Source organism: Acromyrmex echinatior, chromosome 5 (assembly GCF_024713525.1).
Source record: "Acromyrmex echinatior isolate Ae372 chromosome 5, ASM2471352v2, whole genome shotgun sequence".
NCBI classification, from domain to species: Eukaryota; Metazoa; Arthropoda; class Insecta; order Hymenoptera; family Formicidae; genus Acromyrmex; species Acromyrmex echinatior.
In genome coordinates, this window is record NC_141856.1 from 9,180,559 (window position 1) to 9,199,108 (window position 18,550).

General features: G+C 27.1%; 1 protein-coding gene across 8 annotated transcripts in view; it reads right to left on the bottom strand.

The window, feature by feature from the left end:
- The window catches only part of LOC105143230 (metabotropic glutamate receptor B), a 146,585-nt gene that overhangs the window by 105,598 nt on the left and 22,437 nt on the right, over positions 1-18,550 (bottom strand). Inside the window, exons 1-2 of one of the 8 annotated variants that reach the window (XM_087406409.1) lie at positions 16,345-16,482; positions 14,665-15,071 (exon numbers count right to left, since the gene is read on the bottom strand). The exons of the other annotated variants lie outside the window; for them this stretch is intronic. The gene's annotated coding sequence lies outside the window, so the exon portion shown is untranslated. Of the gene's footprint in view, positions 1-14,664; positions 15,072-16,344; positions 16,483-18,550 lie in introns of those variants that run through there. 8 annotated transcript variants of the gene reach the window in all.

Sequence of the window (18,550 nt, forward strand, 5' to 3'; positions counted from 1 at the left end):
AATGTTTTGCATCGCAAGCTTGCGATCTAAAAGACATCTATTGATGTTGTATGCTTTTTCCATCATTGACCAGCACTTTTATTCCAACGTTCTCAATATCTTTTGTTTATTATTCTCCCAGTCAAATATTTTAAATATAGATATTTGAATAATTTGGTTAATTAACAAGAGCGTTAAAGAATTATCGAATTAAAAAGTAATAAAAAGTATAAATCACATATTTATTTTTCTAAAATTAAATATTTAATTTGGTATCACTGATTTTATTTTAATATTTTGCTACAACATTTTGAAAATTTGATAGTTTTAATCTTCTTTTACTTTCATAAAATTTAATCTTTATTTTTTCATCTCTATTTTATTATTTTAAATATCCATTCTAATGTCCATTTGTTTTCCTTTCCATATAAATAATTTTAATGTCGGTGAAGTATTTTAAGTAAACCTCTGAATGATAGATTCTATTGACATTCTTTGTCGGTATCCCAAATGAGAAATGAATCTCGTTATCGCTCTTGGGTTTCTGAAAGATGTTGACCAAAAGAGATTTTCCTATCTGATTTTTCTCGTATCAGAAATATCGCATGCAATATCTTTTCATCTCCTGACTAATAAGAGCTTTACTCAGTAAAAAATTTTAGCACGTAACGTCTCAATATGGCTTAAACTTGATTAATTTGTAAATAGTGATATTGAAAAAAAATCGATAAGTTCAATGGAAGGTCTCTTACATAAATGTACATAAATTCTTTACATACAAACTTTACTTTAGATTGTGTAAATAATGTTTTGCATACAATTTTACATTAATTAGTTAAATTAGTTAATTAATTTTGTTAAGTGATTAGAAACACAAAAGTAGATCAAATAAATACTTCTAACTATTTACATTCAAATAAAAGCTAGAACATAAAATCTAAGAGCTAAGAAATTCGATATATCACTAAGCATTAAAGCTCCGTAATTACATTCAATAAATTCATCGGAAATGTTAAGGTATGTTTGAACAAATGTGATGTATTTTACAAATTGCATGAATTAACACTGATCGATTTTGGTAGTCTACATGCACGAACGATTAAAGGTTTTACATTTTCTCTTTTTTTTTACATCAAATAAAATTCGTTTAGATCGCTTGCTGCTTTGCCGAGGTTGTCGGGCATTGAACTATTCTACAACGACCAAATCAATTACGTAAATGGATGTAAAATTGATACAGCCAACATTAATTTCAGCGCAACCCGTCGCTGTACCGTCATTTTGCTGAAATATCCCGTTAGGATGGCTACTTCGTAACATGATTCGTGCACGCAATTTCGCCCTTTTTTAGCCTTTTTCTTTACTATTGGTGTTTCCATCAGTTTCACATATTTTTCTAACTGACAATACGATATTCTTTTTCGGGGGGTCATCTTGGTATAACCATAAATCAATGTCATTTGTAAATATGTTATCGAATAAGACACAGAAAAAAATTATGATATTGCAGAAACAATAAGAAAACATAAAAACGCTTTCGAGATGAATATATAAACATATGTTTAATATATAAAATATAATATTCTTTAACGTTCTATTTTTTATAAAAAAACTTGTCTTTTCAATTTAAAGTGACGACAAATATTTACTTATACTTCTATGATAATAGAAGTGTAAAGATGCTAATAAAAATATTTTGTTGAACAACTGTATAATGCAAGCTGTTCATCTTTGAATATGGCAGCAAGTATAATACTGATGTATTTTATACAAACGTATTTCAAACTATCACATTGAATTGAGTTTTCTTGTCAGACAGCCAAGTAGATATCTGATTGTGCAGGAAAAATATTCTCTCACAAAGCGGTAAAGTCGTTAAGAAGTAAATAAACAACTATCTGTGCAGACCGAAAATGTAATAAAAGTTTCTGATATACGTTGATTCTTTGAAAAGTTATTCAAAGCAACTGTAAATTGTATTTAAACTTAGGCAACAAAAATAGGGAGTTTTTCGATCTACAAATAGTAAAAAACAAGGAGTTCATCGATCTATCGACAAGTTTATTATGTTCATACGATTCTATTATATATGTATATATACAATCGCTCGTTCAACTAGAAAGAAACTTATCGAGGAATTCGAATGATTAATCGACAGAAGTATAATCTTCCCTCTGATAATTTAATTCTAAAAGATACCAGAGAAGAGAATAAAAGAAATAGAATAAACCTCTGTTTTTATCGAATAATAATAGACATGTTTGAATCGACGGCGCCAAAGTCGTAATTCTATGTCTAGTGATACTATAGTTTCTGAATTTCATTTATTTTCTGACAAAAATGAATTTCTGATTGAAAGTTTCCCTTCTGAAGAAACCAAAGTAAAGAATCATCAAGACGCTAACAATTAGAATTGCAATCAAGTTGAGCTTTCGACGACTCAAAACTTTCATATCATTTATCATTTACTTAAGGGAATTTAGAATGATCATTCATTCCTTTTAATCTTTTTATTATACATAAATGATACTTCTTTCGATTTTTTTCTTTTGATATTGATTCATTTAAATGGAATGCTTTTTTGATACGTTAGAAAAATATTTTTCAGTAATTTCTCGAAAAAAAAAATGAAGATGAGACAGAATCAACAGAATCATATTTTGGTGCGATCAGATAAATTTCGAATTTTATAAATTATGTACTGAATATTGGATATGCATTGATTTTGCTTTTTTTTTTTGATCGACGCGATATGATATTAAATTATGATAACATAAAAGTATAGACAGAATCGCTTTCTTATCTCTCAACAAGAATACAGTTAGATTATATACAGTTAGACATTGAAGAATGGAGCAATTTTTTGCAGAAAATGATTAATGTTACAAGAGCTTCCCTACATTTTTGATACTTTATAAATTAGCTTTAAATTATGCATTTGATTATTCAGGGTTAAAAATATATACAGTATGCTTTATCTTGTTATTTATCTATGTCATTTTACGTAATAGATGCATTATGTAGAAGTTCAGAAAATTATGTAAAAATTTTAAAATCGTTAATTTTTATTAGAAAACTTTTTTATTTGAAGTTTTTCTAGCACAATGAAAATTGCTAATAAAAAATTGAATGATGAAGAAGTTTGAAAGTTTGAGTTAATATAATATAATGCAACACTAGCTAGTTCCTTATTTACTTTTGTTCAAGTTAATGATGATTGTGTTTAAGTGCAAGAGAAAAAATAAAACCATTTAATATAAATAAAATTTTAAAAAGAGAGAAAGGAGAAAAAAGGGCGAGAGAGACTATAATAGCGCCGGCAGGATAAACTTTCTTTGCTTCATCGCTAGCCGTAGAAAAGTTAAAAGTTGTCACATCTGTTCTCATCCACTGGGAATCTGCTAAACAAACTTACGGTAATATTGCAAAACATACCAAGTAGAAAATGCAGCAACGGAGAGATGTACGATGAAATGTTCGTGATAAAGAACTTGGCTAGAAAAAGATTTTTCCGTCTTTTAAGAAGAACGTGCGACAGAGACTGTAACGACGCCCGAGATCGTCGTAGTAACAGTAGAGTGGGTGTGAGTACTGACAGACATCTTACTCTTCTCATTTGTTTCTTTTTTGTGTAAAAGTACATCTCATAATTGAGAATTAGATTTATTAAAAGTTAAGTTTAAGTTTTAACAGTTTGTACAAGTATAAATATGCAGACGCTGTTTTTGAAACAATAATTTTTATAAAAATACAGTGTCTATTTATAAAATAAATACAATTACATTTGCATTATAATTTGAACAAATTAATGTAATATATAATATAACTATTATATAGAATAGAATAATGCACAGTGATATACTTAAATAAAAAAAACTGATAAACTGTACTTGATGTGTAAACTTTTATATAATTATTTATTAATATTTTTACTTATTTGATACTAAGTAATATTATAGAATTTGAAAAGTGTCAATAATAAAAAAATGATTGTTGATTTATTAATATTAACAGCTTAATCTCAGCTCAATCTCATTTTATGCTTCTCTGTATTTTTCTTTATCATTCGTTATGAGTTTAAGGATGTACGTATTACCAGGCATTACTAAAAATATAAAAATGTTATAGATTGTATTATTGTCACATCCGAATGTTTGTGTAATTTAAACATAATTTTCTTATATTGGTTTAAAAATTATTTATTTAATTGTTTTGTTTACCTCGATTTTTACGTGAAATTGTAGTAGTGTTTATATAAATTTGATAAAGAATTAATATTACAAATTACATAAAATTTTTTATTAGTAAAGAATTAATAATTTATACAGAAGTTCATTTGGATTCATTTACTCGTTTAAAAGTTGTTTATCTGAAACAGCAGCAAAATATGATAATTGCGCTATTAATTATTATTATAAAAGTAATGTTATTAAAAGCCAAATAATTTATTGTTTTGTTTTTTGCAGTTAATTTAAAAACTTATTTACGACTAAAATTTACTGATATTAGCTGATATTAGCTTATTGATGGTTTTAACTGATATTATACAATCAAAATATTCCTAATGCGTCACTTACAATTTACATGAAATCTCTTTACGATGTTAAAATATTTGGACAACTTGTGAGTGGCAAACAGATTAATTTGCAAGTGGAAGCAATGATTTATGCAAAGACCATATTCCGGCTTTTCGAATCATCCGAGTAAACAAATATTTCCCACACACTATGTTGTACGTGTGTGGTTTCGGAAATGAGCTTGACCATAAATTTCCTTGTTTAGCGGAAGGAAGTAACAGTGATGTAACATCGCATATGAATTGCACTCAAGTCCGATTATGATAAATTTCTAATATCAGTGTTGTTAAAATGTACATTATCTGCATTTATACGAAACACAAGGTTCCTCTTTTCTTTAATAAAATTTTATAACATTAATTTTGTAAATACAGAAACTATTTGGTAATATTTTGTCAATTTGTTAGTATTTATAATGATGCATATTTTATTTTTTTTTATACTTAATTATATTTTAATAATACTGTTCAATATTTATTTATAACAATATATAATTATATACATATATGATACAAACACAAATACTGGATTCTAATATTACAATTTTCTTTTATAATATTTTTAAAAACAATCTGTTAAAACATATACATATGTAGATTGATACTCGTCTACCTACACAGTTCGCTCAGAAAAGATTCTTGAACAAGCCGTGCTTGCATGAAATTTTTGAGATATTACTGAAATAAAGGTAGAATATCTTTCAATATATTTGCAAACAATTGAATCGTTTTTTGTGATATAAGAACCTAAATCATATGGAAAAAGGATACGATTTCGAGAAGTTTTATGTATAATATTCTTTTCTTATGATCTCATTAGTTGATGCTTATATTTTGTTTTGTGAATGGCATTTTTCATGAACAAATGATTGAGGGCGTGAATCCATGACCCAATACAAAATCTTATTTCCTGCAATTTCACGAACGATTAATAGAACTTCTCAGCTCGAATTTTTGCACATATTTCTGAGACGTATATAAACCATGACCTATATTCCAATTTTAGCATATCCGTTTTTACAGCATGGTCTTCGTATATGTAAAATATGCTTTTTAAAACCAATGTATAGAACACAAATAATGAGATATTACATTGTTTTTTATAATTTCCAAAATGAGAATTTTTTTAAAGATATATAAAATGGCTTGAGATCGTTCAAAGATCTTATAAGCAAAAGCTTATACTATGCAAAATTGCTTGTTGTATCTTGAATGCACATGCATTATTTAATGAAAACAACACGTACACGTAATATACATGGAAACGAGAATAGTCATAGACGACCAATAACCATTGAATAGAGTGGCCGCAGCTTTTCGTATAATTGGCTCGCGCGAAGTCTACTTACGCATCCACGAAGTGCCATGCTGAGAGATTAGAGGCAGTCGGAAAGGCTTTTCTAATTCTAAAGTTCCATTTCACGACAATAGTCCGCTTACTAAGCATCGGTCCACTACTACATTAACCCACTGCTCTCACAGTTAAGCTATAATACATATTAATGCTGTAGATCGCTTTCCAGAATTCGTCCCGAAGATGTAAAACGAATGATTTTCGTCACGATTGTATAATTAAAAATGTCAGGAGATTATTAACTAATGAAAGACTGAATATAAATATGTATCACAAAATTAATACCAATTTATTGCAATAATTTGTAATGTTCTATATTATATTATTGTATTATATTTTCTAAATTTTTCTTAAAAGTTATAATTGCGAAAATCAGGCCAACTTGGCTCTTTGGATTTATTAACTTCTAAACAATAATTGTTATTATGTGACATATAAATTAAAATTTTAGCAACTTTTTTTATCTCTTTAAAGAAAATTGCAAAATTATTTACTTAAATAGACTTCCTATTAAATTATATATTAAATGATCATAAAGAAAGTATTTCATTTTTATTGTTTTATCTTCTTACATTTTATAGTTCTTTTATAATTACTCTTTTGATTTATAATGTTTGATATCTGATATAACAAATTTAAATAAGTTTGATATTGAGTTGTATTTAGAGATTATGAAATAGATATCTTTATCATATTAAGGTTTATTTTTAACTTTTATTTTTTTTTTTACTTGATATAACAAATTAATCATAAGAAAGCAAAATAACTTTCAAGACTTATACGCGACGTTCAATTAAAGGAAACAGTTTTACGGCGGAATTAAAGCCATTTATCATTCCTGCCATTTATCATTTGCCGATTCAAATTGTCGAAATCGATCGAGCCAAGTCCGCGAATGTAAAATCGAGAATGCTGCTCGCAGTTCTCCGATATGATGAACTTCTAATTTATGCAAGTAGCATTAGTCGCCCAAAGACAGCACGAATTATAACAGCGAATCTATTGACCCTAATCCATTAAAACTACTGTTGAATAATGATTTGTCTCGTTGTATGAATTATATGTAATACATCTAAATGTTATTACGAGTAAAGAGTTAAAGCTTGAGAAAATTGAAGATTATCCTTAGTAAATTATTCGCATAATTTTCCCCCAGAGAAATAAAAAAAGATAGAAAGTAAAAAGTTTATTTTCAAAAATCATGATTGTGTTATTTTTTCGAATGCGTAAAACGATGAGATTTGATTGAATAAAATTTACATGAGATTGAAAACGATGAAAACTAGAAAAGTTTTGACAAATACGTGATCGACTTTCCATATTTGTGAAATTCTCTAAAAATTATTAGCAGGTCACTCTATAAGTTTTGAAAAGAATTTTTATTTGGAATGACCTTTTTGTTTAAAGCGTTCGACTAATATTACATAAAAAAAATTGTTTTTTTACAAAAATATTTGAAGTTTTAAAATTATTGGCAACACAAAATAATGCTAGATTTTTTTTGAATACAATGTTAATATTTGTGAGAATATAATACTGATAATACGCACTAAATACGTATTTTAGTATATACGCATACATATATATATATATATATATATATATATATATGTATGCGTATATACTAAAATACGTATTTAGAGAGTAGAAGTATATATATATATATATATATATATATATATATATATATATATATATATTTATTTATACTTCTTCTTATTAATTTCTGGTCTCTCCTTCTATTTTATTTATATATTCTTTTTAATATACACTAAGTACTTTAATGATTTAACAGAATTTTTTTTTAGTTGTTTGTTTTATATAACTTATAGTACATTGCTTTATGTCCTTTATGACACACACATCCGTAACTTCACAGAATAATTAATTTTATGAAACATTTGTAATTTAATCGATAAATTTTACATTATTCCAACAAATTTTATAAATAAATGGATGTAGATAATAAACTATCATTATGGATAAAATACTATCATGGATATGATTGTAAAATAATCTTCTATGTCTAAATTTTTATCATAGTAAGATATGAACGAGATATAAATACGATGAAAATTCTGTCGAAACTTTTGTCATCGAAAACAATTTTGCACATTTGATTACTGTAAATTTATCGACAATAATGCGTCATGGACGTAAAATAGAATATTCATACTATGTCTATACTCATGGCACAATGGTAGTCACATGTTACACGATAACAGAGATTCATGAAAGTGTCCTAGTTCGGTCTATTGGAAATTTAAGCGACACTTTTTTCGAAACTTGAGAAATAATTTATTTTACAAAATAAATTTTATAGACGACTTAGAGAGAGAGAGAAAGAGAGAGAGAGGGGGGAGAGAGGGGGAGAGAGGGGGAGAGAGAGAGAGAGAGAGAAATAAGATGGTTATATTATGTTTGTGAAAAAGGATAATGTAAAACAAAGCTAAAGACAGTTACTGCAGTGAAAGATATTAAATTAAAATATTATTATTTTATTTTATTTATAATTTATGTGATTAAATAATATATATTTATACATTATATTATAAAATAAATCTGTTATTACACACATACATATTATGAATCTAACTGCGTAAAGTTACTGATTTGAATTATTTTATTGTAGAATTTTATTCAATCTATATGTTTATTTTTTAGAATCTTTTTATTTGAACTCTCTTTGAAGGTACGAGATGTGAGATATTTTGCCAACGTAATGTCATATATCAGAAAGCTGGAAGCTCTTTGTATATCAAGAGGTTGTGTTTCACGACGTAAAAAAATTCAATTTTGGGAAACGATACTCATAAAAACTGCCACAGCAAATCCGGATTATAATAATCTATAATTTAGCCCGATAATTATTTGTCAACACACACATAATAAACGTTTTATACACGGAATAACATCATGCAGAGTTTTTCATTTTATTTGTGTTTATCATAAATCCACGATATAAATTTCAAAATACTATTTAAACTTTTTTTTATCTTTTCAATTATTGTCATATAAATTTGTGAAGAAAACTTAGAAAAAGTTTTTACTATTCAAAGTAATTTATTGCATCAAGTCTAATAAATTATTTTTGGAACTTTTTAAATTATTTTTTGTTAATATAAATTGGGGATATTTAATTTAAAGAAATATATTTATTAATATTGTAAATGTAGAGATTTTGCAATCTATAGCTATATAAATTGAAAATCTTTTTTATAATTATATTTTCCAATTATATATATATATATATACACACATATATATATATATATATATATATATATATATGTATATATAATGTAATATATATAATGTAATATAATTTCTTTTTCTTAAATTTTATAACGAATAAAATTCTCATTATTAACTTCGGAAATCATATATCCACAAATTTCACACCGTATTGCTTTTATTACGTGCGATCGACAGATTTAAAGCAACTTGAGAATTTGATGGTTCTCACTAAAAACGCTAGAGGCTATTCGGGAGTTTCGTGCATTTATTTGCGAGTCTCTCGAACGTACGTCGTGGAAGTTCCAATTTATAAGCGGGAAATATAGTGCCATCGGCTATACGGTAGTATCCGATAGATTTATCGGGGACATAAACTTCCGAACCGAATCAACCCGAATGAATTGATTGGACTAAACGTTAGGGCCACCTAAAGTAAAATCGCTGACAATGGCATGATGCAGTTTTAAATCTTAGTTCGCGAGCACGTTGGACGATGAAATACACGACTTTTCCTCAAAATGCTGTCGTCCATCGAATGTGATTATGGTGAGCTTTAAAGTATAGCGGATATTTTTCAAGAAAATTTCATGTAGCTGTAGATGATTCTGTAGAAAAGACTCTATCTTTTTGTTCCCAGACGAACGAAAAGAATATGCACTTTATGTTGGGTCATACTTGCGTGATGGATGTCGCGGACTATGAGAGTAATTTTCAAGTTCTTCTGAAAGCTGCGAGCGTAAGAAAAATATAAGGTTTTCTTAGAAGAGAAGCATAGTACGAATGAAAAGTGTCAAATAACATTAGTTACAATATAAAAAAGAAACATATAAAAAGAAAACGCTAAATGTTATCTCTATGATATTGCTAAGATTAAACAATAATGCATATATACGTTATCTTATTGAGCGAGCATTAGTTATGCAAACTTAGCGTGCTTGTAAATAACGAAGATATTTACGGGATAGTAGGCTTTGCTTACCAAAGACTATTATGAAACTCTATTTACATTTATAATATAAAAGATACTGTATCCTTAATAATTTCAGCAATATAATTACAATATTGACTATACATATCACTGAATGATAATTACCATCTAGAATCTAAACTATTGAATGAAAGCTAATATAGTGTAGACTGTAGAAAGATTTGAGCAGGTTCTCTTTAATCACGGATCACGGTTGAATTCTCGCTTAGAAGCTTTGCTTGATTCGCTCTTTCTGCGCATATAATTTCGCTAGTTCCACGATTCCATCCTAAACCCTTTCCTCTGGTGCATCGTCGACAGATACGATACAGAGTAGGCCACCTTTTGCCACACAATTACCTTAGAAATGCGACATTCAAAGAGCTAGGTTTCCTTCCTGTGTACAGCCGACGGAGTCTCTTCAGGACGGTTAACTTCCCTTTAATACGTGAAACCTGAATTGAACTGAATAGTTAATTAATTGTCTACGTTGAAGTGTGACAATTATACAACATTCAACGTCAGTGCAACGTCACAGCTTTGAAATAATGTTTCTATAGTCACTATGTATTATATCATGAAAAGATGTCCTGTCTATCAACATAATTTAGTATTGTAAGACAGATGTCAGATCCAGTAAGATTCTTCAATTCTTCGAGGCATTCCACATTGAGAGATCCTACGTTATCTGCAGACTCTCTTTTATACACCCTATCGTGACGAGAATGTTAAGCAAGAACTTTATATACGAATATCTCGAAATAAAAATTTTCCATAAGGAAAAACGATATAACATATTATATCCAAGCAATCGTTTATATCGTTTTGCATTCAATTCACGAATTCTATGCTTTTAGCATATTTTTGTATAATAATATCTTATACAATTTGCATATTTAATTAACCAAATTAATTAATAAAATTAATTAATTGTAAAATGTTAAATAGCAACGAAAGTACTGTCAATCACTGAGGCATACAGGAATGACAGAACAATTTCAACGCGGCTTTACTCAAGAATCGTGATTCGTTGCTATTGTATTACAATCGAGACAGACAATTGCAATGCTTGTTGTAACGAAACGAACGATTGTGTCATTCGAAATCGGACCGGTTACTCTGTGCCTCCTGACATGGACAAATTAAATTCAACCGCGATAGCGTTCACAGAGCATAGAAACTGGTTGCACTATCGAGCACAAGATTGAGTGTGTCGTGAACGACAAATCGATGGCACGTTTGCTTTGGCGCAGTTGGACTGAGTGCCGAAGCTTGTATCATGTGAACATAAATTTTTATGACGAACAGTACGGACAAAGCCGTGAAACGGAAATGCGTCGACATATTGTGTGTGAATCTTAATTTCGCTCAAAAATGGATTAAATTAGAAAAACATATGTATGATAAATGGTAACCCCATCCATCATATATTGTATGTATTATTAGATATTCAATAAAAAATCACATATTTAATAAAATATATCAATTCAGTATTTTTTAACTCGAATTCAAATGTATTTCTTTTTTTTACATAACGTCTTCCTAACACGGATATAAAATTTTGTGTCTTTATACAGGGTGTTTGGAAAATAATGATAAATCTTTTGCATAGGGACAGAATGGACTAAATTGAGAAGAAAAGTCCTCTCCCATTATTTTGTAATTTTCGCAATAGTTAACAAGATATTAATGCTAAAAATTACCGAAACTTAAGAATTTTTTTTAGAATTTTTTAATACCGTATTTTTTTAAGTTGTTAAAAATGAGAAAATGCTGCACTAAAAAAGTTGATAAAAAATACTTAAAAAATTCATAGAGTTCTATCAGAAAATAAATAATTTTTGTCTCTTGCAATTTTTCTGTAAAATTGATTGTATTTGAGTTAAAAATTATTGAAGATCTTCGGCAATGTTTAGCAATTAATATCTTGTTAACTATTGCGAAAATTGCAAAATAGTAGAGGACTTTTCTTTTTAGTTTAGTCCATTCTACTCCTATTCGAAATTTATCATTATTTTCCAAATACCTTATATAAAATCTTTTTTATTAAGAAATTATAAAAATTATTCAAATCTGCCAAAACTGCAGGACTAAATCCACTTGATACTTGACCTCACAATAAGTTTATGAATTTATAATCCCGATTTTCTCAGCGCAATCCTTCTTAAAGTTGCCCTCCGTTTACATACGCATGCACTCTTATCGATCGAAAGAGCATACTTTTACAAAAGATTAACAATAGATATAAAAGTAAATAAAATATGAAATGAAATATTGCACATGCATGTATGTGTATTGAGATTATTTCTCTGACTTTTTGATATATGTATCTATCAAATAAAAAGTATGCAGTGAATATTGCTTAAGACTTTTCAATATTTAAATAATTTATCTAAGATTTTAGCGTAAGAAAAATTATTTCGTTGAATATACGTAGACGTATACATATTTCCAGCAATTTCCTGCAATCTTATACTCTTCTTATCATCTTCATCGCTTACATTTGAAATGTATTTTGACGATATATTTGTGAGACAGAATTTTTATCTGGGACGCGATTTATACATAGGTATATAACAATATATTGCATAAATAAGATTTACTATTCGATATTATATAACTTCATGTTCCTTTTCGGAACGTGATTGCAACAAGTATTAAGGAAAACATCAAACGCATACATTATGATTATTATAATCTGCAATTTATATAAATTATTTTCAGTAATAAGTAAAAAAAATTGTACTGTTTAATTTATATGTATATATATATATATATATATATATATATATATATAATACATATATAATTGCAATTTGTAACATAGAATGAATTTTATTTTAATAATATAATTAAAAAACATTTTGAAGTGTACAACATTTGCTTTTGTAAGTATCATGTACAACGTATTGTACATCACTGCGCTACTTATAGTATTTACACATTTTACATTTGAGCGAACAAAATATGATACGAACTGCGATGTATATGTTATTTTTCGAAACCCCGTGATATCTTACGGTTATTATATCCATATGTATTTTACATACACACACACACACGCATGCGTAGATATGTGTGTGTGCGCGTGCGTGTGTGTGCGTGTGTGCGTGTGTGTATGTGTATGTGTGTGTGTATGTGTTTGTGTATATACATAATAATTATTTTAGAAAAAATATATAATTATTTTATCTAAATTTTAAGTAACTCTCCTTTTATCTAAATTATGTAAAAGGAGAATTACTTAAAAATTACTTCTGCAACAAATAAATTAAAATCCAAATTAAAACTGAGTAAAAAAATAACTTATAATAATTAATTTAAAAAATAATTGCAGTGTGCATGCGTTCATGCAAAATAATCATACAATTCATGAAAAATAATTCATGAAAAATAATCATACAATTAAAAAAATATAATTTTTGTAAGCATTGAATTTTGAACCCATTATTTAATTAGATATAAAACAATCATGTATCTAAAATAAAAATTTTAAAGTATTATTTCAATTTTATACAAATCTATTTTTGCTAAGATCTTTAGAGAATATATATAATTATTTTAGAATTATATATTTTATAAAAAAATGTATAATTATTTTAGATAATACATAATTATCTTATATCTATAATTAAATAATGGGTTTAAAATTCAATGCTTACAAAAATTATATTTTCATAATTATATGATTGCTTTTCAGCAAACTTTAACTAATTTTTAAGTAATTCTCCTTTTACATAATTTAGATAAAAGGAGAGTTATTTAAAATTTAGAGAGAGAGATAAAATAATTATATATATTCTCTAAAGATCTTAGCAAAAATAAATGTGTATAAAATTTAAATAATACTTTAAAATTTTATACAAATTTATTTTTACTAAGAAAACAATTGCTATATGAACGCATGCAGTTTGTTGAAAAACAATCATACAATTTTGAAAATATAATTTTTGTAAGCATTGAATTTTGAACATTATTTAATTAGATGTAAAACAATTATATATTATCTAAAATAATTATACATTTTTTTATAAAATATATAATTCTAAAATAATTCTAAAATATATAATTCTAAAATAATTATATATATTCTTTAAAGATCTTAGTAAAAATAAATTTGTTTAAAATTTTAAAATATTTAAATTTTATACAAATTTATTTTTGCTAAAATTTTCTTTAGAGAATATATATAATTATTTTAGAAAAAATATAGTACTTTATCTAAATTTTTAATAACTCTTCTTTTATCTAAAATCTAAATTATGTAAAAAAAGAGTTATTTAAAAATTTTATACAAATTTATTTTCGCTAAGATCTTCTTTAAAAAATATATATATAATAATTATTTTAGAGAATATATAATTACCTTAGAGAATGTATAATTATTTTATAGAATTACTTTATATAATTATTTTATAGAATATAGAATTATTTAAATCATTTTATTTAACAATGATTTAAAAATAATCATTTTTAAATTATTGTCAAATAAAATGATTTAAAAACTAGCGAAAAAAGGTTAATATTACACAAATAAAAAATAATATTTACCCAACCGCCAGGTTGCTCCATCAGTGCCCGATGTCTCTCCCAGACCTCCATCTCCTCTCAGAATATGCACAGGACACTAGCGTAAAACACTCGCGAATACACTGTAATCGCGCGGACTATAACTTGAGTCCAATAACTAGAACGACACTCGCGAAACGCGCGACGCGACGAACCGGCTGCGGTTCGTTCATTTTCAAGTAAATCGGCGACGTAAGCTTCCCCGTTGGATTTTTACACGAGAAGAGAATGATTTTACTCAATATCTAAAAATTTATCTAGATATATACATTCAGACATATCCGAAAATTTTTAGATATTTGAGAAAAATCATTCTTTTCATGTAAAATATCCTCTGGATACTGAGCCCCCTCACCACGTCAAGGTGTACCCGCGAGAGGGAAGATAATCTGAAAAATGTAATAAATAGCTATTACTATGCTATTATTGCAATCGGTTAACTTTTAGAAACGAATATCACGTCTGCAATCCGTTATCATTGCGAAAAAGTCAAAGCAGATAAAAGGGCTAAATCTTTTATTTATTCATAGATAATGTCTGTAAGATATGATTAGAATTTATAAAATAGGCTAGAGATTAATAAAAGGAAGAAATGTTTCTTTATTAATTGTTCCAAAGTTACGGTTAATTTTTTAACGAATCATAACGAAAGATGCACAAAAACAAAAATTAATTAAATTATTAAACTGTATTAATTGTATTGAAAGCAGGAATTGCGACTTTTTTGCATGAGAGTATTCACATCAACGTTATTTTTCTATGACTCGTGTGATACCGTTCGTACAAACAAGTAGCCGTGTCGCATACTGCTCCTTTTCACATTTCTTTTTGAAACATATAATAATCGCAAAAAGTGCTAGGTATAATACGAAATGTTGTATTTTATGAATATTCACATAATACGATTACTAGTATGAATAATTATTCATAAAGTATAATACAACGTTTCGTATTGTATTAGACATTCTTCGCGAAAAAGATTTCAAAAAGTAATGTGAAAAAAAGCCGCGACACGGTTACGTTGTTTGTACGAGCTTCGGTAAGGGAATAATAACTGCGCGATAACTAGGCGTAAACATGACGCGCCGTTTCGTGCCACCTCGTACCATCCCCAACCGAAGGTCACGCGCCAACCGTCTAACTGTCGAAATATTAACGTTAACGCCTATTACAAAATCAGTAAAATAATCTATTCATTACGTTTTAATATTCTTCGATGAATATTACACGATGCTTTATTGTACGATTTACGTTTTATTTCGTTACGCACACAACTCATCTATACTTTAGGCCGGTATTCATAGTCAGGACTTATATTCAAGACCGTCTTAAGTATAATTTTAAGAAGTCACGAATCAGAGATCCGTATTAACATCGTCGTAAGACATTACTTAAGACAGTCTTGAAATAAGAACGGACTATGAATACACCGCTCTTAAATATCTAATTAATATATCTGTAAATGTGTAATATATGATATTTCTATTTATATCCATTATTATATTTATATATCCATTAGTCTAAATTGTTTCATAATTTAAAAAATGTTTGCGTTTATCTTTACTTAAAGAATGTACATTATTAATCTTATTATTTAATCTTTATTTGAACGTAAATCGTCAAAGAGAGTAATAAAGATTGAGATATAACTCTGGTACACACCTTAGTTTTGAGCAATATTACTATTTGAGCATCCTTATGTGATTAATTAACAGTTCGCGTTCGTGAATCTCTAATTTTCGTAGATTAATGCGCGAGCGCCTCACGCCACACGTCCGTCTTGCTGCGAAGTCGTCGAGCGAAAAGGATGACGATCGGCCACCGCGCCGCGCCCCCCCTATGCCTTCGCCTCGCGACCCACCGCTTTTCGTCGCGCGCGACCCCCTTCCCCCCCCGAACTTTTCGCCAGATGTTGTTTAGATTTCACCCAACTATCGCGTTTGAAAATATTGAACGGTTAGTACAATTATTCAAGTATTTTATATGATTTTGACAAACGGATATCGCCGTACATTTCGCATTTTGCTTTGTGGCATCTCGGGCACAATCCTATATTACTTGCATGGTTCTCTTAAACGAATTAGTAATTATTCGCGTGAGATATTTTTGATATTTTCAATAATTCTCAATTTTCATAATTCTTTTTAATGATCCATTCTTCAATAAAGATTGATAAAATATTATATATATGTTCTTTATATAAAGATAAATGCAAATTTTCCTAATATCGTGAAACAATTTGTGCCGAATACAGCTTTAGCTAAGAGTACTAAACATCTTGTCAATCATTATTTAATTTTTCAGTTAATAAATTAATTTAAGACACTACTGTAACGCCGATCATGGCTCGATAAAATAACATACGAATTATTTAAAATAAAAAATAGAAAATAAGGTTCAGAAACTTATTTAAAATATAAAATCGTAAGAATATGTGCAAAAAACAGGTGCAAAAAGCTTGTTTAAAATAAAAGATATAAATAGTTTCCGGAAACTTATAAAAAAAATTAAATAAGAAATAAGTCAGAAGTGTAGTAATTTAAATAAAATAATTAATAAAATAATGAATTAATATAAAATAACGCTTTTAATTTTTTTATTTAAATTACATACATTAATTTTCGTCGCTTTTGCAAGTAAATGAAAATTATTAAACGGTTCTTACGTACATTTTGAAAGTATTTGTAAAGTTGGATATTTACAACAAATTGTATATAAATTGTTATAATTAAATATAATTAACAAAATAAGAAAACTGTATTTTTTTATACAAAAATGTAAAATTCCGAAGCAAAAACATTTAAAGGATAATTATGTTTCAATATCTTAAAATTGACATTCAAAACATTTTATAATTGGAATAATGTACATGTTTAAAAATATATTATTATATTATTATATATTATTATATATATTATATTAGGTGTTGGAATTAATTCGTAGCGTTTTTTAATGAAAGAATGTTATTTATTTCACATGAGCATTACAAAAAAATACATTAATGTAAAGGACTTTCCCATCACTTGTATAAAACGCTACAAGTATATTTCCAAAACACTAATTATAAGATATATAATCAATTATCTGTAATAATTAAATTATATATATGTTTAAACTAGTAATTTTATTCAATATATAAAATTGCCTGTCAATTTTAATATTATTGAAAAATAAATTATCTCTTTAAAGGTTGTTGCTTATTCGGTACATTTTACATTTTTGTATTATATAAAAAAATCAGTTTTCTATTTGTTAAGTATAGTTAATATAACTAATTTTATATACAATGTTTGTAAATTATCCAACTTTACAAATACTTTCAAAATGTACGTAAGAACCGTTTAATAATTTTCATTTACTTGCAAAAGCGACGAAAATTAATGTATGTAATTTAAATAAAAAAATTAAAAGCGTTATTTAATATTAATTCATTATTTTATTAATTATTTTATTTAAATAACTACACTTCTGACTTATTTCTTATTTAATATTTTATATAAGTTTCCGGAAACTATTTTATATCTTTTATTTTAAACAAGCTTTTTGCACCTGTTTTTTGCACATATTCTTACGATTTTATATTTTAAATAAGTTTCTGAACCTTATTTTCTATTTTTTATTTTAAATAATTCGTATGTTATTTTATCGAGCCATGATCGGCGTTACAGTAGTGTCTTAAATTAATTTATTAACTGAAAAATTAAATAATGATTGACAAGATGTTTAGTACTCTTAGCTAAAGCTGTATTCGGCACAAATTGTTTCACGATATTAGGAAAATTTGCATTTATCTTTATATAAAGAACATATATATAATATTTTATCAATCTTTATTGAAGAATGGATCATTAAAAAGAATTATGAAAAT